Below are 20,324 nucleotides of genomic sequence, written 5' to 3'. Positions count from 1 at the left end.
TATAAACAGAAACAAACAAATTCCGAAGAATCTTCCTTCATGATTACGTCCTGATCCCGCGGCGCATTGTTTGAGAACTACCGAATTATGCTATTGTATTAATAAAGCTGCTTACTTCATTAAAGATATTGTAGCATGAATCATTCTATGCACCACTGGGCAAAGACACTGCACTCATTCTATGTTTTTTTTATAACACGCAATGCCTGCCCAGTGTCGCCACTCGAACATATACATCTTCGAATTGTTTTCTTGTCGTAATTATTACAGATAATAATGTGGCTTAAATGATAGCATTAGAATTCATTATTTCTGCAGTAAACTACACAAGTTCATGATTTTTTTCAGTGCTAGCCACAGTTACAATTTCCTGGCACAATATTTGAGAGCAGATTGGTAATGGCTTCATGGGCGTGTACGATGTAAACATGGCAGTGTAGCCAACATGATTCATTCCAATTTTTCCAGTTTGTTACTGCGATTAATCTAGTTATTCTCAATTAAACTCAACTTCGGAGATTATCCTTAACCGTCTATAATTATCTACAGTTAGTTAATTCATATCATTTAGAAACAATCAATAAATCTGAAACCATGCGAAAGTTCTGTAATTGGTATGCCTACTTCGATCGAGTGCGATGGAAGGGGAACATGGCGCAAGCCATTTATTGATGTTGGTAACGAAAGTCGTGTATTTGTTTCTTGTTTTATTCTTTAGTGGTTGTAAAGTGGAATATATTTCACGTCATTGTTATTGAAATGTGCATTTCATAATTCGTCAACAAGGAGAATCAGTAAAATTTATTCTATGGACTTGTACAAAGGATGACTTGCTAGAGTCAGCTAATTGTACAAGCATGTTGAGGCCATATTGAATGTTATATGTGTCACGTACGTAAGGCAGGTATCGACAATTTTCTGGCGTAAACGTTTGTCCGCTATCAGAATACATAGCCTATATACCATGTGAGTGATAGGAACGGTAACGCAAGAATTTTATTAAGTTTACGTGATAACAACGGCAGAGACGGCTGGTGTCTCCCCCCTCCCCCATCGTAACTTTTTCATTAGATTTTATAGATAAGAGATAGGACCAATCTTCGATATATTCCCACATCATACACGGGACTTACGTATGAGTAGAGTTTCGTTATGGGTTAAATGGAATAAATGTGGGGATAGCAAACTGACACGGGGCCGAAGTATGTGACAAGGTTGAGTTAATTGAGATATTTAAGTGATGTGAGGCCGAGGAATGTAAAGAAGTTGCAATGATTTAAGTGCATTTTCTTCCGCGTGTAGTGTGAAGAGATATCGAAGTTTCATCTCCATTAATAATCTACAGTTTGCTATACGAAATGTTTATGTTTTAAGTAATTGTTTAATTCTACCCTAGATCATAATGTATTTTATGCTCGACCATGCCGAAATGTAGTAGGCAATTATACACCTGGTAGCAGTCCTTTAATGCATGTCATTAAAGTACACCTATTCACTAAAGTTCAGGTTTTCGATTATTCTCGGATATGCAATCGAAAGACAACTAGGGAAATGTCACGGAGGGTGGAAATCCAATACTGTCGCAGAAGGTTATGTTCTGTTACTATAATAATTAGCGTTAATTGTAAATAATATTCAAATAAATTCAATTTGTCATCTCGTTTTTCAATTCTAAATCAATTTCCAGGTTATATCAAGACTAATGTTCTCTAGGTTATTATCAAGGTCAATGATATTCGTGCTTCGGAAAAAATCAATACTTTCGCGTCAGCGCACATCTCACAATGCAGGTCAGTTCTGTTCGTCACTTAACATAATCATAACATGAAAACTTATGAATAATTTCAAGTTAGAAATATAGTCGAGCATAAAAACTCGTATGAAACTTGCCTATAATGGTAATTAAGACGCTCGTATGAAAATTATAAAATTAGCTTGCGCTCGTTTCATAAACATACTTGCGTCTTAATTACTACCATTATAGGCTCGTTGCATAATGTACTGTTATATACACAGATTGCTCGACCTTATAGGCTTTGACGGTAACAACTTTTGTCAGGTTTACTATGCTGCCATCTAGTTACATAAGAAGTCACGCAATAACTCCCATTTGTTTTTGTTTTTTTTTTTTTTTTATTAACAGGAGCATGTATGGTACATAAGTGTCAGCCTTAAAAGGCCTTTACTTTAACAGAGATGGTTAACAAGCAGGAACATTTATATTTTTAATTAAGGTGACCGATCTTGACGGTAGTTATTTTATACTCTTGTTGCCAGGGCTCTTATCAGAGGATTGGGGTGGTACAGCAAGTCCTTATGAAAGTTTTCTGTAAATTTCTGTATAATGTCTTAGAATGATTCTATTTCAAGCGTGTCTTGTAGTTGTTTATTGGTGGTTCTATAGTCTGCACCAGTGATAGTTAGGGATACTTTTCTCTTTATAACATGAAGACGTCTGATAATTTGGAATTTTGCATTGCTCCAGATTTCGCAGTCATAGATCATTTGAGATCTTATAACAGAAGTGTAAAGCATTTTTTTTCAAGGGAAGTGCATTAGCGACTTTACTGCCATCTCGTGTTCGTTTACGGCGGACAGGTAGCGATCCTGACGGTTGTTCTCTTCAGCGTGAAGTAACGATAGCATATCTGGCCATGAAACGAACGGGCCCGGGTTCAAATCGTAGTTGGGTCAAGTTACCAGGTTGAAGTTTTTACCGGGGTTTTTTCTCAACCCATTAAGAGCAAATACTGGTAACTTTCGGCGCTGGACTCTGAACTTATTTCGCTGCCATGAATCATGAACATCTTCAAATCATTCACATGCTAGACAACTATAGCAGTTGGTAAAGCGTAGTAAAATAAACATATAAAACTGCACTATACTGAAATAGACCCATTACAGTGTACTCATTGTTACTTAGTTACCATTACAGTGCAGTTTTGCGGAGGCTTTAAAATAATATTGCTCCAAATTTTCCATGCAAAATACATATATTGTATTTGCAATTTTAAAAATACGATGGTGCAAAAAAATTTTGTACAGTACACGTTTGTGAAGTGCATTATAAAATCTCGTAAACTGAAATACTCACTCTGCTCGTTTTTCAAACTTTTTCTTGATTTCGTAAAAAGCACTTCCCAACTTTGTATCACAATATAATACTCGTATTAAATGTAATTATGCATCAAGGTAACATTATTTCTATGTATATTAAACCCATTAGGATAAAGTAGAGTATCCACCGGCCACTGAACGAATATTACATATATATATATATATATATATATATATATATATATATATATATATATCACTACATTAACACATTTAATTCACAAAACATACATTGAACGAACTAAATGTAATTTTATGAAAGTCGCTATATTTTCTTCCCATCTTCAAGATCCACTTCCACTGGAAGGCTCCCGACACGAGTAGCAGGGATGGCAATACATGAAAACGAAATTATACTGAACGTGACGAATGTTACTACAGGTATGTAGTATTATGTGACAGGTTAGGTTATATCTGTGGTGTTTGGGTAAAGGGAGATAAGTCATAAAAATGAGTTCGGAGATAAATGAAAATTAAACTTGGAACCGTTATTACAAATAATTTTCTACACAAATAAAACACATCAACTGCTAGTATTCTTTGATTTTTGCACACCCACTTGTATAATTTAACTTGTGTGTTCATCTGGGGAACAAAATTCCACCTGGACAAAAAAATGACTTATACCCCTTTACCCGAACACCACAGATATTAGGTGTGTATTATGTTACAGGTTAGGTTATGTTTGGTATGTAGTATCATGTGAGAGGTTACGTTAGATTAGGTGTGCAGTATTATTAGGCCTACTATGTTGGCGACACTGAAACATTAACGAAATATGACCGTATTCTTCATTCACGCACGACGATTTTCATATACAAGATACGTATTTACGCGAGTTGGGTGAGGATGCAGCTCTCCAAGTGATCACATCGATTTCTACTAAACAATATTATAAATCCAAGGCATTTGCAAGGTATTTCAACAAGTTCCTATAGTGCCTGGGACATAAGTATTCTACACCAACTCATCATTATAATGTAGTAATATATTATGACCCTACAGCTGTAGTCTTTAGATATTCCTGAATCAGCGATAGTATCAAGTAGACTCTGTAAACATCACTTGTAGGCGTCAGCTGCTTGAATAGTTGGTAGACTTATAAATAGGCTGCCTTGGCCACACTGTAGTAGAATTCTGTTCCTATGCCATCTGTCGGGAAAATATAGCACTAGTTTCTATCGTTATAATATTGTTTTTTTTTTTTAAGTGAATAATATTAACGCAAACTATGTCGCGAATCTAAAGACAAGAAAATGCATTACTCGTTCAGTGTCACGTTGTTTATTTTTTAACCGGAAACAGTATCAGTAACTGAATTGTAACGAATGTCGGCACAGAAAACGACACGTCGCACTTGAATGGCGGAGCCATGACTGCGATTTCATGCAATTTACCATAGAGAAACATTTAACCAGTATTTAGGATATGGCGTAAAATTAATGTAGCATTTGAAACTCGATTAACGTGTGTAACGAGTATTATATTTACTGCTTACCCAAAGTTCAGTTTCTGCAGATATCTGAGCTCGTCTCCTTCAAGCGGTGACCTTCATACGTGTCCACACTTGCCTTCTAGCTTCAACTGCAACTGCTAAACTGGCTTTCCCTCTCTCCTTCCTCGCTTCACTCATACCTTTATGGTAAGCCCAGCAGTGTTACCACTAGCGAGAAACAAAATGTTAAGCTCACGGTTAGACGCTCTTGATGCTTCGTGACTTGCGACGTTGTTGCATGACAGTTTCCAGTTTTACCAACTTTCAATACGATTAATGGAGACGCACAATTTATTACGTCATGTTGAATTTCGCAAACCTATCGGTTTGCGGGAAAGTGCAGTGCTCGAACTGATAAAAATGTAGAGGAGTGGAAATTTCCGTTGACATACTGTAAATGTTGTTTGTTATTATTAATCTTGAATTTGGTATTGCCAGTATAGGGAATTGAAAACAATCACTGAAAATACCTTAGTTTTGTAGTGTGGAGTAGTAGTAGAAGCTCGATGTGATCACTGGGAGAGCTGTGGTTCCACCCAAGCCGCCCTAAATAGGTTCTTCTTCTTCTTCTTCTTCTTCTTCTTCTTCTTCTTCATGGTATGGGCAATTGCCCGTTCCGGCTTGAAAGGTCGCTCCATCTTTTGGTTTATAATTTATTGCTTTCTTAGGAAGTCTGTAGTCGTCCATTCTCTCTACATGTAATTTCCAATCTTGTCTGTAATTGTCTATTTTACCAATAAGTGGGTATACTCCTAGTTCCTGCCTAATATCTTCATTTCTAATTCTATCTAACCTCGTGCATCCTTTTACTTTCCGCAAGAATCTCATCTCTGCCGCTTGTATTTTACTAACTTCAGGTTTTGTTGTAACCCAACTTTCACTTACATATAAAAGAGTAGGGACTGTCATTATATTGTACAATTTCATTTTTGTTTCCTTTCTGTTCTTATACTTCAAAGTTCTATTAATAGTGCCACATACTGTCTGGAATGATTGTAATTTTATTTTTATATCATTATCCTTTTTGTAACTTACACCACATCCCAGGTACTTAAAATTTGTTACTTGTTCTACTGCCTTATTATCTATTTCAAGCTTAGATCTTGCAGTATGTTTGTATTTGATATGTTAAAGTTATGCTTCTGGCATATTTTATTTAATTCATATACTGCTTTTTGTAGTTTTGTTTCAGTATCTTGTATTACAGTCATATCATCGGCAAATACCAGAATATTAATTTTTATTCCTCTATCAATTAGAATTCCAGGATCTACTAAAATTTTCCATTGTCGAACAATTTCGTCAGCATAAATATTAAGCAGTGTCGGTGATAAACTACACCCTTGTCTTAAACCTATATTTGTTTCAATTTCTCGAGTTAAATGTTTTCCAGTCTTTACGGTAATTCTTGAGGCATTATATAAACTCTTAATCATTCTGATAATGTGCTGTGGTTAGCCTTTAGATTGTAATATTTGAAATAATTTTGGCCTTACTTATATAGGAAAATCGTCATACTTGAATGAAGAAGGCGGCCATATCTCATCGTTGTGACGTAATTTGAGGTGGAGTGGGAAAATGATTGCAGTGTTGCCAACTGTGGCAACCATTCATATAATCTTACACACCTAACCAAACCTAACATAACCTAACCTAACATACTACACACCTATTATAACATTCCTCACATTTAGCACACTTGTTGTAACATTCCTCATATTAGTTTCATTTCGTTTGCCGATATTGGCATCCCTGCTACACCTATAGCCTGTCGTCTGCTGGAAGTCAAGAGCCATCTAGTGGAAGTGAAGTGAAACTGCGACTCTGTTAATTACGTTTCCTAAATTGATTCTGTGTTATTTGCAAGAATTATTGTGTCATTGTAGTGATAATTGCAATATATTGTACAATAAAAATTGAAATATGTCGTGGCTGTGATAAAAGTGTTCAAAATTGATTTCCAGCGCCACAATCCCAGTGATAAACGTGTGAATATTCGTTAGGAGTCCGTTGGAAGTGGCCATAGGAAACTGCAGATTGACCTTATTATTTTTAGTACTTCAGTTACATCAATTATCACCTCATCTCGCCGAAAAATTGTGTAACTCTTCACTTTTTCCACGTCTTAATGCTAATGTAAGACCTATGGAATACAATAAATTAAATTAAATAAAAAGAAAATTATAATAATTTATAACATACTCTGTTTTAAAGTTTATTGTTATATAAAGTTATGTATTATTGTTGTTGTTATTGTAGTTGACCTCTGTTTTAATTACTGTGGCACGTGGCATGGTATGTAGAATTTCTGGTACAGTACCGTAATAACTCTATCCTGTCTTACGACGTACTGTATGTACATAGGTACTAGAACTAGGAATGGTAATTCACAAATCAAAACGAAATCGTATTATGAAAACAAGAGCAAGAAACGTTTTTGAAAACAACAAACAGTATTATTGGTATAGTTCTACAAATACAGTATAAAATGCTTTAATGTACTGTCTTAATAATAATAATAATAATAATAATAATAATAATAATAATAATAATAATAATAATAATAATAATAATAATAATAATTTATTCAGAACTTTTACAAACATATTTAAAATTATTTAGTACAGTAAATCCGTAGCGCTACAGCCCATGAAGGGCCAAGACCGACCAGCCGGCTGCTGGCCTCACGTCCACATGCCGAAGCAGAGGTGGACGATTATCCAACCAACCAGAAACAAGGTGTCGTGTGGTCAGCACGATGATCCCCTAGCCGTTATAGCTGGTTTGCGGAACCGGATTTTCGTTACCTATCGTAGCTCTCCAAGTGCATTACGATGCTGGGTGAGCACCGGTCCCATACACTGGCCGAAATTTCAGGAGAAAATTTTTTTCCCATAGGACTCGAACCAGCGCGCATTCCGTAACGCCAGTCCTAGACAGGATGCCTTGGCTTAGACCACGACGCCACGACGCGGGACTTAAAATTATTTAACAGATATAAATTATTATTGATTATAATATGAGTTTTCGGAAATGCAATTTCAGGAACAATATCGCTTTTCAGGCAAGTGTGGCACTAATAACAGTAAAATATACTATATTCAGGGAGGTAAATTTTCTTTCCCCAGTTGACATTTCTGACTTTCTTCCCCTTCAATTCGGATACTAAAGGTGACCGATGAAAATGTGTAACATTACAAAATATGAAATTCAAAAATTCAAACGAGTTGTAATGCTTACTCTCGCTTAATACTGAATAATATCGTCTAAAGTAATGATTCTCAACCGGGAGGCCGAGGTCCTCTGGGGATCGGAAGTGCAATTATTAAGGGACGCGAACAATAATAATAATAATAATAATAATAATAATAATAATAATAATAATAATAATAATAATAATAATTTCAAGAAAAAATTGTTCCGGGGCCGGGTATCGATCCCGGGACCCTTCGCTTAGCGCGCGAATGCTCTTCCGACTGAGCTACCCCAGGAACTATACACGACACCGACACCTCCAGTAACGAATGTACGCTAACAGAAAGCCACAATTTAAGTCACACAAGTATTTGTGTGCACTCATAGTTGAGTTCTGGGGTCTTGTCAGCTCATTTGAGTCGTGTGGATACAAAGGAAAAATTGTGACGGTGTCGTGTTAGTTCCTGGGGTAGCTCAGTCGGAAGAGCATTCGCGCGCGAAGGGAAGGGTCCCTGGATCGATACCCGCTCCCGGAACAATTTTTTCTTGAAATTATTCAACTGCTTTACAGGGAGCTACTACCTGAAAGCCAGATTTTTATAATAATAGTAATAGTAATAATAATAATAATAATAATAATAATAATAATAACAATAATAATAATGGCAGGAAGCTTTTTATGGAAAAAGGAGCATCTTCTGCGGACTTTTAAAAAAAGAACAGAAGACAAGCGGCTAGAAATATTTCAGATGTGGATATGGAGAAGAAAGGAGCGTGTGAAATGGACAGACAGAATAAGAAACGAAGCCGTGTTGGAAAGAGTGGGCGAAGGAAGAATGATGCTGAAACTGATCAGGAAGAGAAACAGGAATTGGCTGTGTCACTGGCTGAGAAGAAAATGCCTACTGAAGGATGCTCTGGAAGAAGAGGTGAACGGTAGAAGAGTTCGGAGAAGAAGAAGATGTTAGATGATAGACGACATTAAGCTAATTTATATGGATCATATACAGAGATTAAGAGGAAGGCAGAAAAGAAAAAAATTGGAGCAGCTATATTACAAGATCTTAATAAAAATCACCACATAGTTATTCTTGGTATAAATCCTATTAAACCCTTATTAATTAATAATCTTCGTCTACTTAAACGCCTGGGTTTGCAGTGAAAGATCTGTGCTTGGGGCTTGGGCAGAGAAGTATGAATGAATGAATTAATAATAAGCATTATCATCATCATGATCATAGTAATAATCATAATAATTAATTTAAGTTCTTTGTAAATTTAAACATCCGACTATTTCCCGTTATGTAAAAAATATGTTTTGTTTTGAAATTGATACCAAATATCTATAAATACGTATATGAAGCTAAAATAAATTAGGCCTATTTGCTGTATTGTGCATCGTGATGTATGGAGTTGCAAAATGCTACTTTTATTTTTCATATTTATAAACTTAGCACATGTTGTAATACTTGTCAAGAGTTTGGAATGTCTTCTATTTTGGATTACATCTATAGTTACAGAACTAACTGGCAGCAACATGTTCACCGCATGGAAAGGACTCGGCATTTCTCGTCACATTTCTACCTACTGTCCAAGAGGGAAGAGAAACTCTAGGAAGACCTTTAAAAAGATGGCTTGAGACCGTAATGGGCCATTAGGCCTAATACTTGTTAGGACGATGATGATGATGATGTAATACTTTTCATATTTTAAAACGTTAAAATAAATGTAATTCATATTAAGGCCAATTAAAATGATTGTAATTAATTAAAAATTATGAAATTGCATTCAATAGAAAACTTTACAATTTAATCTAAACAATAGAGTTTTAAAAATTTACAGTAATTTGCTTTAAAATTAAATCGCACTTTTTAGAAAGAAACGAAGTCAAAATTTGCTACTTTTCAGGAGAGCATAAAAACATTTTTTTTCATGTACAGCTGTCAAAAAAAAAAGTGGCCGCACTCGTGAACAGCGAATATTTTCAAAGTCCACTTCGGGTCGCGGCGATGTTACACGATGCATGTGCTTGTACAAGCAGTTCCCGAACTATGGAAGTGTTCCGTGTCTGCGCCTCGTAGGCCAGCGGTAGAGTACTTGTTTAATGACTCGAAGGTTGTGGGTTCGGGCCTTCTTCAAGTTTTCATTTTATTTTTTAATCGTTCTTTAGCGATGTAAATGCTATTCAAAATATCATTTATATCCATTTATCGTTCTTTATGGATATCACGTTATTTATATTTTGTTATCGTTCTTTAGAGATATGAATAAAATTCAAGTCATCATTTGTATACTGTTATCGTTTTATAACGATATGAATAACAGTTATTATTATTGTATCTCCAATGGGGGTTAGTCCTATTTTACATATGTATGTTAGGGCTATAGTTTCATACACAAAAAAGATAAGCATAAAGAGAAATAGAAAAGAAAATTAAATTAGCTTACGCGATGTAAACAAAACATAAACAATCCGTAAATTAGGCATTGCGATTGCAAAATAAATATCAGGTATCAATTTGAAACATACAAAAACATTAACAACACACATACGTAATACTTCTATAACACAAATATGCAGCTTTCCGTACCATATATCATAAATTAATACACAATAGTCACACAAACACAATCAAACTATAATTACGACATTGCGACGACATCAAGCATCACATAACTGACTCACATACATAACAAATCAAACATCCGTTACAACACATACACTTCAACACAGTAACCACACTTTTAAAAGTTACAAATTTGGCTACAAGAAGAATAAATAGGACACTGTTACTAATTACTATTCTTCTACGATTTCTTAAATACATCCGTAATAAATCTGTGAAATTCCGATATGAATAATATTCACGTTTTTTTATATTGTTATCGTTCTTTAGCGATATAGATAATATTCAAGTTATCATTTATATTCTGTTTTCCTTCATTAGCATTATAAAACAATATTCAAGTTATTTATATTGTTATTGTTCTTTCGCAATACAAATAATCTGTATTTTATGTAAGTAATTATTGTAACACAAATAACCATCTTTCTTTGTAAAATAGGTTATTTTATTTAGATAATTAAATAAGTATTATATAATATCTTATATTAATTAAAAAAACGATATTTATCATTTACATTTTGTTATCGTTCTTTAGTGATACTGTATAAATAATATTCAAGTTATTTATATTGTAATCGTTCTTTAGCGATATAAATAACATAAATTTAATATTAGGTTTGGAAAAATCCAGTTGCATAATACTGGTATTAGTTTTTCTTTTTGTATTATTACATTATACTATCCTGAACCACAATAAAATGAAAAGGAGTAACGAGGAATTTAACCTGAGACGTTGACATCTAAATTTCGACGTTCGTCCGCTGAGCTACGAGGGCAAAAGTGTGGAAACACTTTCGGAAAAATTGGCCCAATCACACTCTAAGATTTTCTGATGATTCGTAGAAGCTAGTCCAGGATGCGGGGGGCAAAGGCTAACTGAGATTTCCCGGTCTCTGATCGGGTCAAACATCCTGATAGAATTAATATTTAACCCTTGCCGTGATTTTCGGTGAAGTCCGGAGGGCCCAATTAGTCAAATCCACTCTCCTCATCTCCACGCTTGGGTCCCCTGGAATTTAATAAGATGCGAAAGAGATAGTGGTGTGCGGAAAGCAACGGGATGTTCCCGCATTTAGGCCTATCCTTCCCAAGAAAAACTGCAAACATGAACAAAGGAAGCTTTTAATAGAAGAAAAAGGATCTTCTGCGGACCTCTGGAAAAAGAACTAAGGAAGAGACTAGTGAAGTGCTTTGTGTGGAGTGTGGCATTGTATGGGGAAGGAACATGGACATTACGACGAAATGAAGAGAAACGAATTGAAGCATTTGAAATGTGGATGTGGTGAAGAACGGTGCGTGTGAAGTGGACAGACAGAATAAGAAATAAAATTGTGTTTGAAAAAGTGAGTGAAGAAAGAATGATGCTGAAAGTGATTAGAAAGAGAAAAAGGAATTGGTTGGGTCTCTGGTTGAAAAGAATAATAGATGACATTAGGATATGTGGATCATATGCGGAGACTAAGAGGAAGGCAGAAAATAGGAAATATTGGAGATTGCTGCGTTTGCAATGAAAGACCTGCCCATGGACAGAACACTTATGTATGTGGGTATGTTCAGAATGCCTGGAATATCGTGTCTAAGAAAAGTCCTATTTGCAAAGACTAGTCGATTCCATGCCCACTCGACTGCAAGATGATCGAGATAAGAGGAAGATAGACTAAATATTGAATTGTGGCTTTTTGTTTCGTTTTTTGAACGCTTAATTGTTTCAATGTTTTAAGGCCGACGCCAGTAAATTTGTTTTGTTTATGCCACGAAAGATATTTTTATTGAGAATTGAGAACAAAAAAGAACATAAAAAGCACGAGGGTGTAGTCGAACGCAGGACCTCATGAATAAGAGGCCTGAACGCTACCATTACGCTATCGGATCACAGAGAGAATACTTCAATTATAACTGTAGATATCAGGCAACGTGGTCCAACAACATGTAACATCGCCTGTCTCCGAATTATAGCGAAGATACCCGAAGGGAACTTTGCTTCAGGAGAGCGGCCACTTTTTCTTTTGACAGCTGTACATAGCCTATAGCAGAATAAAATAATTAAGACTTTCATTATATAAAGGTAACATGGGTTTGAATTTAATGATAATAGACTTTTAAAGAAAATTTTGTGCTACAATGGTATACATGTATTTCTAAATTTGAGACTTAGTTCCAGTCTTCACTGGAAATTATTTTTGAAAGAACAAAACAAATAGACTAAGTTAACAATATTTATTCAACACTGATCTACATGTATTTTGATTAAATTAACATATTGGAAATATTAAGATAATATTATGAATAAAAAATTAATTCAAAATGGACGTGTTTCATAAAAAATTAACACATATGAAATGACTGGTGGGTCTCATTCATGGTGCGCCATGACCGGTAGTAGTAGAGTATGAAAATATTTCTTCGTAACTTCGTAAATTCTCCTTCCCAGGGTGAAACTTATTGCTTACATAACTCTTGATGTATAAACGAGCTTCTACAACGACAGGACTGTCTGAGCTGTATGTGAATTCCTTATATAATAGAGGGTGTGAAATGAAACTTTCTCTCACGAGGATTCTTTGAAGTTTCTTCCGATATGTTATTCTTTTTTAACAATTTAGGCCACCACATATCAAAGTTACTGATCAGTTTTTTCAGAGTCCACAAGTTTAACTATTGTATTTTGCTTGTTTATACGATTATTTCTATATATCATTTTATTGTATACACCTTATCAGCCCTTGTTATTGCTTTTCTAAAAACCCCAAAATCCCTATCACAAGGGAGAAAGAGTGGCCTCGCTCAGCGCAGTTCTTCCTGAGCTATTCACATATTCATTTCCTGAAACTCTTGCTCGCTTTATGCTACAATTTTAGCCTATGCTGATAATGTTAATCATGTCTTTGTTTTTTAGGGATCATTTTAGTGAAATTACTGGCTCATGCATTGACGCACACAACTTTCTTTGTTATGAAAATACTTTAAGAATAAAATTATGATTACTTTATTATTATCTATACATTCATTGTTGTCTGTATAAACACATGTTTCGTAAGCAAGTCTAACACTATACCAAAAATTAATGTTCCATAACAGAGTTACAAACAGGGTTGCCAGGTGTCCCGATTTTCATATAAAAATCCCGAGTCCTGCTTCGATTCGAGGCGGGACACAAAAAGTCCCTCCTTCAGAAAATTAACATCACTTGTATGATTTTATGGTTACCTAGTAACTGTTTTCTTCTAAAGACTGGTTCACAACAAACCGGGAACGGAAACGACAACGAGAACGGAAATATTGTTAAAATAAATGTATTTAAATGTGAGCATTCACAATTAACTATTGTGAATGCTTACATCTAAGTGCATTTATTTTAACATTACTGCCGTTCTCGTTCTCGTTTCCGTTCCTGCTTTATTGTGAACCAGCCTTAACCCTAAACAATAACATTACATTTGTAGCAGCGAATTCAGTGGTGAATATGATATTTCTAAACATTTAAACAGAGACGTTCATCAGAAATGCGTGGTACAGAGAATGAAAAAAGCTTGTTGAAAATGCTGAAGTCCAATGATAAATATGTATGTAAACTCTGTAAATGTATGCTGTATGTTAAATGATGGGTTTTGAGCAGTAGTATTCTAAGGCACAAAATAAAATGTGAATTTAGTTATCAATAAATTTAATGTGATTGTAATTAATTAATAAACATTGAAAATTAAATATTTTGTCACACGTGAGTCATGTGAAATTTGTGCTTTACTGTTAATAATAAACAGCTGGGGCAAACAATGAGACAGAACTATTTTTAAGTCATTAAGTTAATAATTTTGCATAACATAGGCTATTACTGTCACAAGCCCTTCAGAAAGACTCCAGAGAGACGTGATGTAACTTACAGCCAGATAAATATTGCTTTATACTTGGAAACCTGTACCTACAATTTGAATTTTATTAAAATTGCAATTTTGAGATTCATGTTTGTCACTAACTGCATATACATAGAGGGATAATTTTTATTCTTTTCTTTAAAGACAAAAGTAAGTGCTGTATTATATGATGGAAAAAAGATGTCTCTCTTTGGTATATCTAAAATCTGGCAACCCTGGTTACAAACGATATATTCTCATGTTTTCGATATCTAAACGGTGCTGGATCCCGGACACATTTCACCGGCATTATCACCTTCATTTCATTCAGACGCTAAATAACCTAGATGTTGATACAGCGTCGTAAAATAACCCAATAAAAATCATCAGTAAATCTTATGTTTAAATTACAATGATTTAAAAATTAACTATCTTCAGAGGATAATAACAGAAACCAATTGAATCGCACTTTTTAGAAAGGAACTAAGTCAAAATTTGCCATTTTGTTTTTTTTTATCCAAGACACATTGATTGGCGAAAAAACCTCAACCAGATAACTTGCCCTGACCGGGATTCGAACCCGGGCCACCTGGTTTCAAGGCCAGACGCGCAGACCGTTACCGCGTGACGTATGCTGATTCAAGACGTGCGTAGAGATAACATTTCCATTCGCAACAGCGCACAAAGTTTTAAGATTCGCGGGGAAACGGCAAAGATACGGAATTTGACCTTCAGATGCATTTTCTGGTGACGCGGAGTATAGTTAGCGATGTATGCAATGGAGGGGGAATGGAACTGGCCACCCTAACTCATTATCTCCTGGCTTAGTTGCCTCATAAGTGGTGCCTTGTTGGTATCATTTGTGAGGTTCAGACCTGTCTTCGGACAGTTGACTAAACAAAAGCATTAATTCTGTGGCCGGGAGGAAAAAGGTCAAGTAAAAATTTTACGGAACATTTGTTCGCTTGGAAAAAAATACATAGGTATTCCTCCAATTACAATAATTCATACAGAAAAAAATTAAATCGACATAAACCAGTGTAAGTTGTCAATAAATTATCAAAAATGGTTTGTGAGAACTGACTTATGTCACTTTTCCCAAGCACTGCAGATATTTAATTACACATATGGATTAATGTTTTCATAATGGATATATTTCTGATTTCCTGAAAGAACGGCTATATTTTATTTTGGGTTAATCTATTTTGGGCATTATATTTAACATAATTGTATGGACAAATGTCTCGAAAACACGTATTTCTGAGTTTTAAAGAATGATTTTATAGTACTAGGGGTTAATCTATTCCTTTTAACGTATATTAAACGTATATGAGCCAACATTTTCATAATATACAAATTTCTAATTATTTTAAGAACGGCTATATTACACAGAGGGTTAAACTATTTTGTTCGAGTATATTGTATCAGACCTTCTGATGAATATTACTAAGACACAAGTAATGTCGAACGGGCCGGAGTCACCCATAATAATTGATGGTGCAGAACTACAATACGTATCTGAATACGTATACCTAGGACAGCTAGTCTCCTTCCACCAGAGGACAGAGAAGGAAATAAAACGAAGGATTTCTCTAGCGTGGAAGGCATTCTGGAGTCTCAAGTTCATCGTACTGGAGAGAACATTCAGCAAAAAACTCAGAATAGAAATATTGGAGAACTGCGTAACTTCTGTACTGTTATATGGGTGTCAGACATGGTCTCTCACTGCCGAACTTTGTAACAGCTCCAAATATGCCAAAGGAAGATGCTGAGAAGGATACTAGGCTTATCGCTGAGGGACAGAGTTCCAAACGAAGTGCTACAAAAGATGTCAGCAATTAAAGATCCAGCACTGCAAGCCACCAACACCAAATGGAAGTGGGGAGGCCATGTTGCACGACTTAGAGACGGAAGATGGACGCAGAAAGTCACACTATGGGATCCCCGCATTGGCAAGAGATCACCCGGAAGACCAAGAAGAAGATGGGCCGACCTCTTCAGTGAACGAGTAGGAAGCCATTGGTCAAGCAGAACAAGACATAGGGAAGACTGGAAAAACCTAAGAAGACAAGTGAACAGCGACTAAAACCAGTGCGACAGAAACAAGCGAACAATACCAAACTGTGCAGAATGTGAACCAAGTGAACAATTCCACTCTTACGCGGAGTAGCTCACCGCGTGAGACAAATAGAGCTCTCCCTCTATAGGAGGAGGCCTTTGCCCTTAACGGGACATTTTTAGGCTAATCATTTCATTTCATTTCATATTATATCAAATGTTAGGGGTCGATGTCTTCATAATGGCTATATTTCTTCAAGAACGGTTATATTGTGCTTGGGATCAATCTATTTCATGCAGGCATAATTTACTCACTTAAATGCCATCGACTTGGGCCGGAAACGAACCCGCAATCTCGCGCACAGAACCAGCGCTATACCGACTTCGCCACACTGAGCGACTAATATATATATATATATATATATATATATATATATATATATATAAAGACAATTTGGCAACATGGAAAACTGCAGGAGAAATTTTCTTTTCCCAGTTTGGAATGAACACAGAAGTGTAGAAGTTGAAAAAAAAAACATAGAAAATGGGTAAAATACCAGTTCCCTTCCATTAAATTTGATGTCCATTGCTACTTCACTTGTTTGTGAATACTTTTCAACTTCGGTAAACAAAATCATTGAATTTCTAAGTAATTCTTATTCCACAATAGCGTACCATACGTAGGGTTACCATGAGAAGAAATTCTATAGGAGGACATGGAACCTAAAATAAGAGGACATTGCTGAAAAAAGGAGGACTTTTTAAAAATTGTTATGAACAAAATTAAAGATAAAAACAATGGCTCATCTTAGTTTTCTCACTAGTTGCTGGATCAGTATTACATCTGTCCCTACTTATCGGTGGAGCCCACTTTGTACACAAGAGCCTAAAGAGACGAACTTCTATCTTGTAACAAATAACTATGGAACTGTTCACAGGGCATGTCGTTGAAATTATATATCACCATGATGCATCTGACTGTCTATGTTAGCTTGCGATTTCGTTCTTTTGTCCATTAAGCAGATATTACGGAAAATACTCCCTCTACAGTTCTATTGTGACTTGGGATAAACAAATAAATTGACATATTGTTATAAATTCTGAGAAAGTTTCAGTGCTCGCAGAACTATCGGAATTAAAGAATTTGCACCATTGTTTATCTAAAGTTAAATCTTTGTCCAAATTAACTTGAATGGCATATTTTTGTACATTGCAGAATAAAATTTGATCAAATAGCTTAGAATCATGAATATGACATTTTTAGGGTGTAAGAATTCAATGCATGTCAATAGGTCATCATATTTTATGTTTTTTTATGTGCTCCAGCTTCAACCATTGAAAGCAGTTAAATTCTTTCATAGGTTTTCACCATTTGTATAGATATCCTATGCATAATATCGCACATTGTTCAATATTCATATTAAAGGGTTAGGTACAGCTTACATCAGTAAAATATTGGAAATATTAAACATTTTTTCCCCATTATTGTATCTTGTAAAATAATGAAAATTATTATGTGTAAAACCTGGTCCTTCTGCTATATGAAAAAAATATTTTCACAATTTAAAAAATTATTTCCATTTTTATTTATTTATTTATTTATTTTTTTTTTTTTTTTAAATTCAGTTCACTGTTCAGTGATGAAGTGTTTCCCACATAAGTCAGAAACTGTCCAACATTCTATAATGAACTTTTTGTGTGTATTTATGCATGTCATATCTACAATATGATGGAAGATCACTTCTCTACCTTTGATAGGTTGTCTGATAAAAAAATTAATTTATTTTAAAAATGGTCAAATATCAGTATTTTCTTCTAAGACAAAACAATATATATATATATATATATATATATATATATATATAATTTATTACTACTAAGATTTCAAATCATCCGTCCTCAAGTGAGGTTGACCACTAGGATCCTGAATTAACCAAATATAAAAGATAAAGGGAAATGAAACGAGCAAAATACTGATTCGATTTGTATATTAAAACAAAAATTTACGTGTTAACATATAGATGATAGTGTATATATATGTAGTTCAAAGAGCATTTTATTGTAAACATGAGTTTCAGTAATAAAATAAGAGAGATAGAACATGAAAAAGCTAACAAGTTTATGAGTTATGAGGGAAACGTATCATCACTGCACAGTGAACTGCCAACATTTTGAATTTTGAAAAAAAAAAAAAAATAATAATATAAATATTTTTTTTAAATCATAAAAATAAGTTTTTTCTTAGAGCAGAAGGACAGTATTTTACGTATACCAATTTTCATTATTGTACAACATATAATAATGAAAGAAAAAAATGTTGAATATTTCCAAAAAATTCACTGCTTTCAAGCTGTATCTAACCCATTAATTCTAGTTGGAATGCGAAATGCTGGTCATTTCAATTTTTTTTAATGCCTGCCGGACAGGATAAAATGGTTAAGAAAGAGGACATATGCTCCTTTTGCCGGACGGATGGTAACCCTAACCATACATGATCAGTTACTTCAAATTTGATGCACATATTGAGATTGTCTTTATCTGGAGTCGACAGTATGAACTATTCACATTGTGTTTTGATTAATTCCGCCACATTATGTTTTATTAAATAAATTATTAACTAATTCACATACAAATTTGAAACATTTCTTGGTGCAAAAATATTAATTAATGATTATGTTTTCTTTTTACTGGACCATAGACATATGGTCTCAAGATTGTGACACATAGTCCCGAGGTCTATGACACATAACTCCGAGATTATCCTAGCGGCTTCATACGTGCTATGAAGTGGTGTACTCTAGCTTAACTTCCAATACTATTTTCAATAGTTAGTATATTTCATTAACTTCCTTGCACTTCACACTAGCCATAAGTGGACGTTCATTCCTTAAATAGAATTTTAAACCTATGACGGAGCTTACATGAAATAATAATAATAATAATAATTTATTTATTTAATCTGGCAGAGCTAAGGCCAGTAGGCCTTCTCTTCCGCCCAGCCAGACTCTAATTCTAATTGAATACAATTGCTTACATAGTTATTACATTAATATCTAGACCATAAAACAACATGAAAGTAAATAATGAAAGTTGGATAAGTAATGTTAGTGTGACAATAATAAACATTGGTAAGAAATAGTTATAATAATAATAATAATAATAATAATAATAATAATAATAATAATAATAATAATAATGATAATAATATAATAATAATAATAATAATGAGATAATTTAGATATATTTATCTGTGATATATATAACCATTAAACATTGAGAAACCTGAAACAGCTATTATTGTTAACAAGAATTGTTAGAAAAATATTTCGTTAGCCTATTCTTAAATTGGTTTGATGTCTGACAGTCCCTGACATTACTCGGTAAGGAATTCCAAAGTCGAGGAACAGCCACAGTGAAAGAAGATGAATATGAGAATGTTCGGTGGGAGGGAATGGATAATATTGAGGAGTGTTGTGATCGTGTGTCTAGGTTATGACGGGAGGATAAATTTTGAAAACGAGACGCAAGATAGACAGAAGTGGAGAAATGCAATATGTGAAAGAGAAAGGAAAGACAGTGGATTTTCCTACGATCTTCTAGACGGAGCCAGGACAACATTTCGAGGGATGGTGTTACGTGATCAGCCTGGCGAATATTGCAGACGAAACGGACGCACATATTATGGACACGTTGTAGTCTCTGCGACAAAGTAACGCTTACGTCAGTAAACAGAATATCACAGTAATCGAAGTGGGGCATCACGAGTGTTTGCACTAACATTTTTTTCATGGAAGAGGGCAGAAAATTCTTCAATCGTCTAAACGAGTGGATTAATGAGAATACTTTTTTGCAGGTTTCTGCAACTTGAATGTTCCAATTTAAACTTTTATCCATATAAATACCTAGATTCTTTACTGATTCACTGAACGGAATTTCGGTGCCGTATATTTTAATCGGGGACAAATTTGGTAAGGTAATAGT

General features: G+C 34.6%; 1 protein-coding gene and 1 long non-coding RNA gene across 3 annotated transcripts in view; one reads left to right on the top strand and one right to left on the bottom strand.

Moving 5' to 3' along the window:
- LOC138698319 (uncharacterized) overlaps positions 1-4,853 on the bottom strand; it is a 76,075-nt gene extending 71,222 nt beyond the window's left edge. The window contains exon 1 of one of the 2 annotated variants that reach the window (XR_011331830.1): positions 4,616-4,853. This is a non-coding gene — a long non-coding RNA (uncharacterized lncRNA). The remainder of the gene's footprint in view (positions 1-4,615) is intronic. The other variant, XR_011331829.1, reaches the window with a different exon arrangement.
- The window catches only part of LOC138698318 (E3 ubiquitin-protein ligase Siah1-like), a 538,667-nt gene that overhangs the window by 50,834 nt on the left and 467,509 nt on the right, over positions 1-20,324 (top strand). The gene's annotated exons all lie outside the window — the stretch shown is intronic.

Source organism: Periplaneta americana, chromosome 4, assembly GCF_040183065.1.
Source record: "Periplaneta americana isolate PAMFEO1 chromosome 4, P.americana_PAMFEO1_priV1, whole genome shotgun sequence".
Taxonomy (NCBI): domain Eukaryota; kingdom Metazoa; phylum Arthropoda; class Insecta; order Blattodea; family Blattidae; genus Periplaneta; species Periplaneta americana.
The sequence above is the reverse complement of the archived record's forward strand: the minus strand, read 5'-3'. Positions and strand labels throughout refer to the sequence as shown.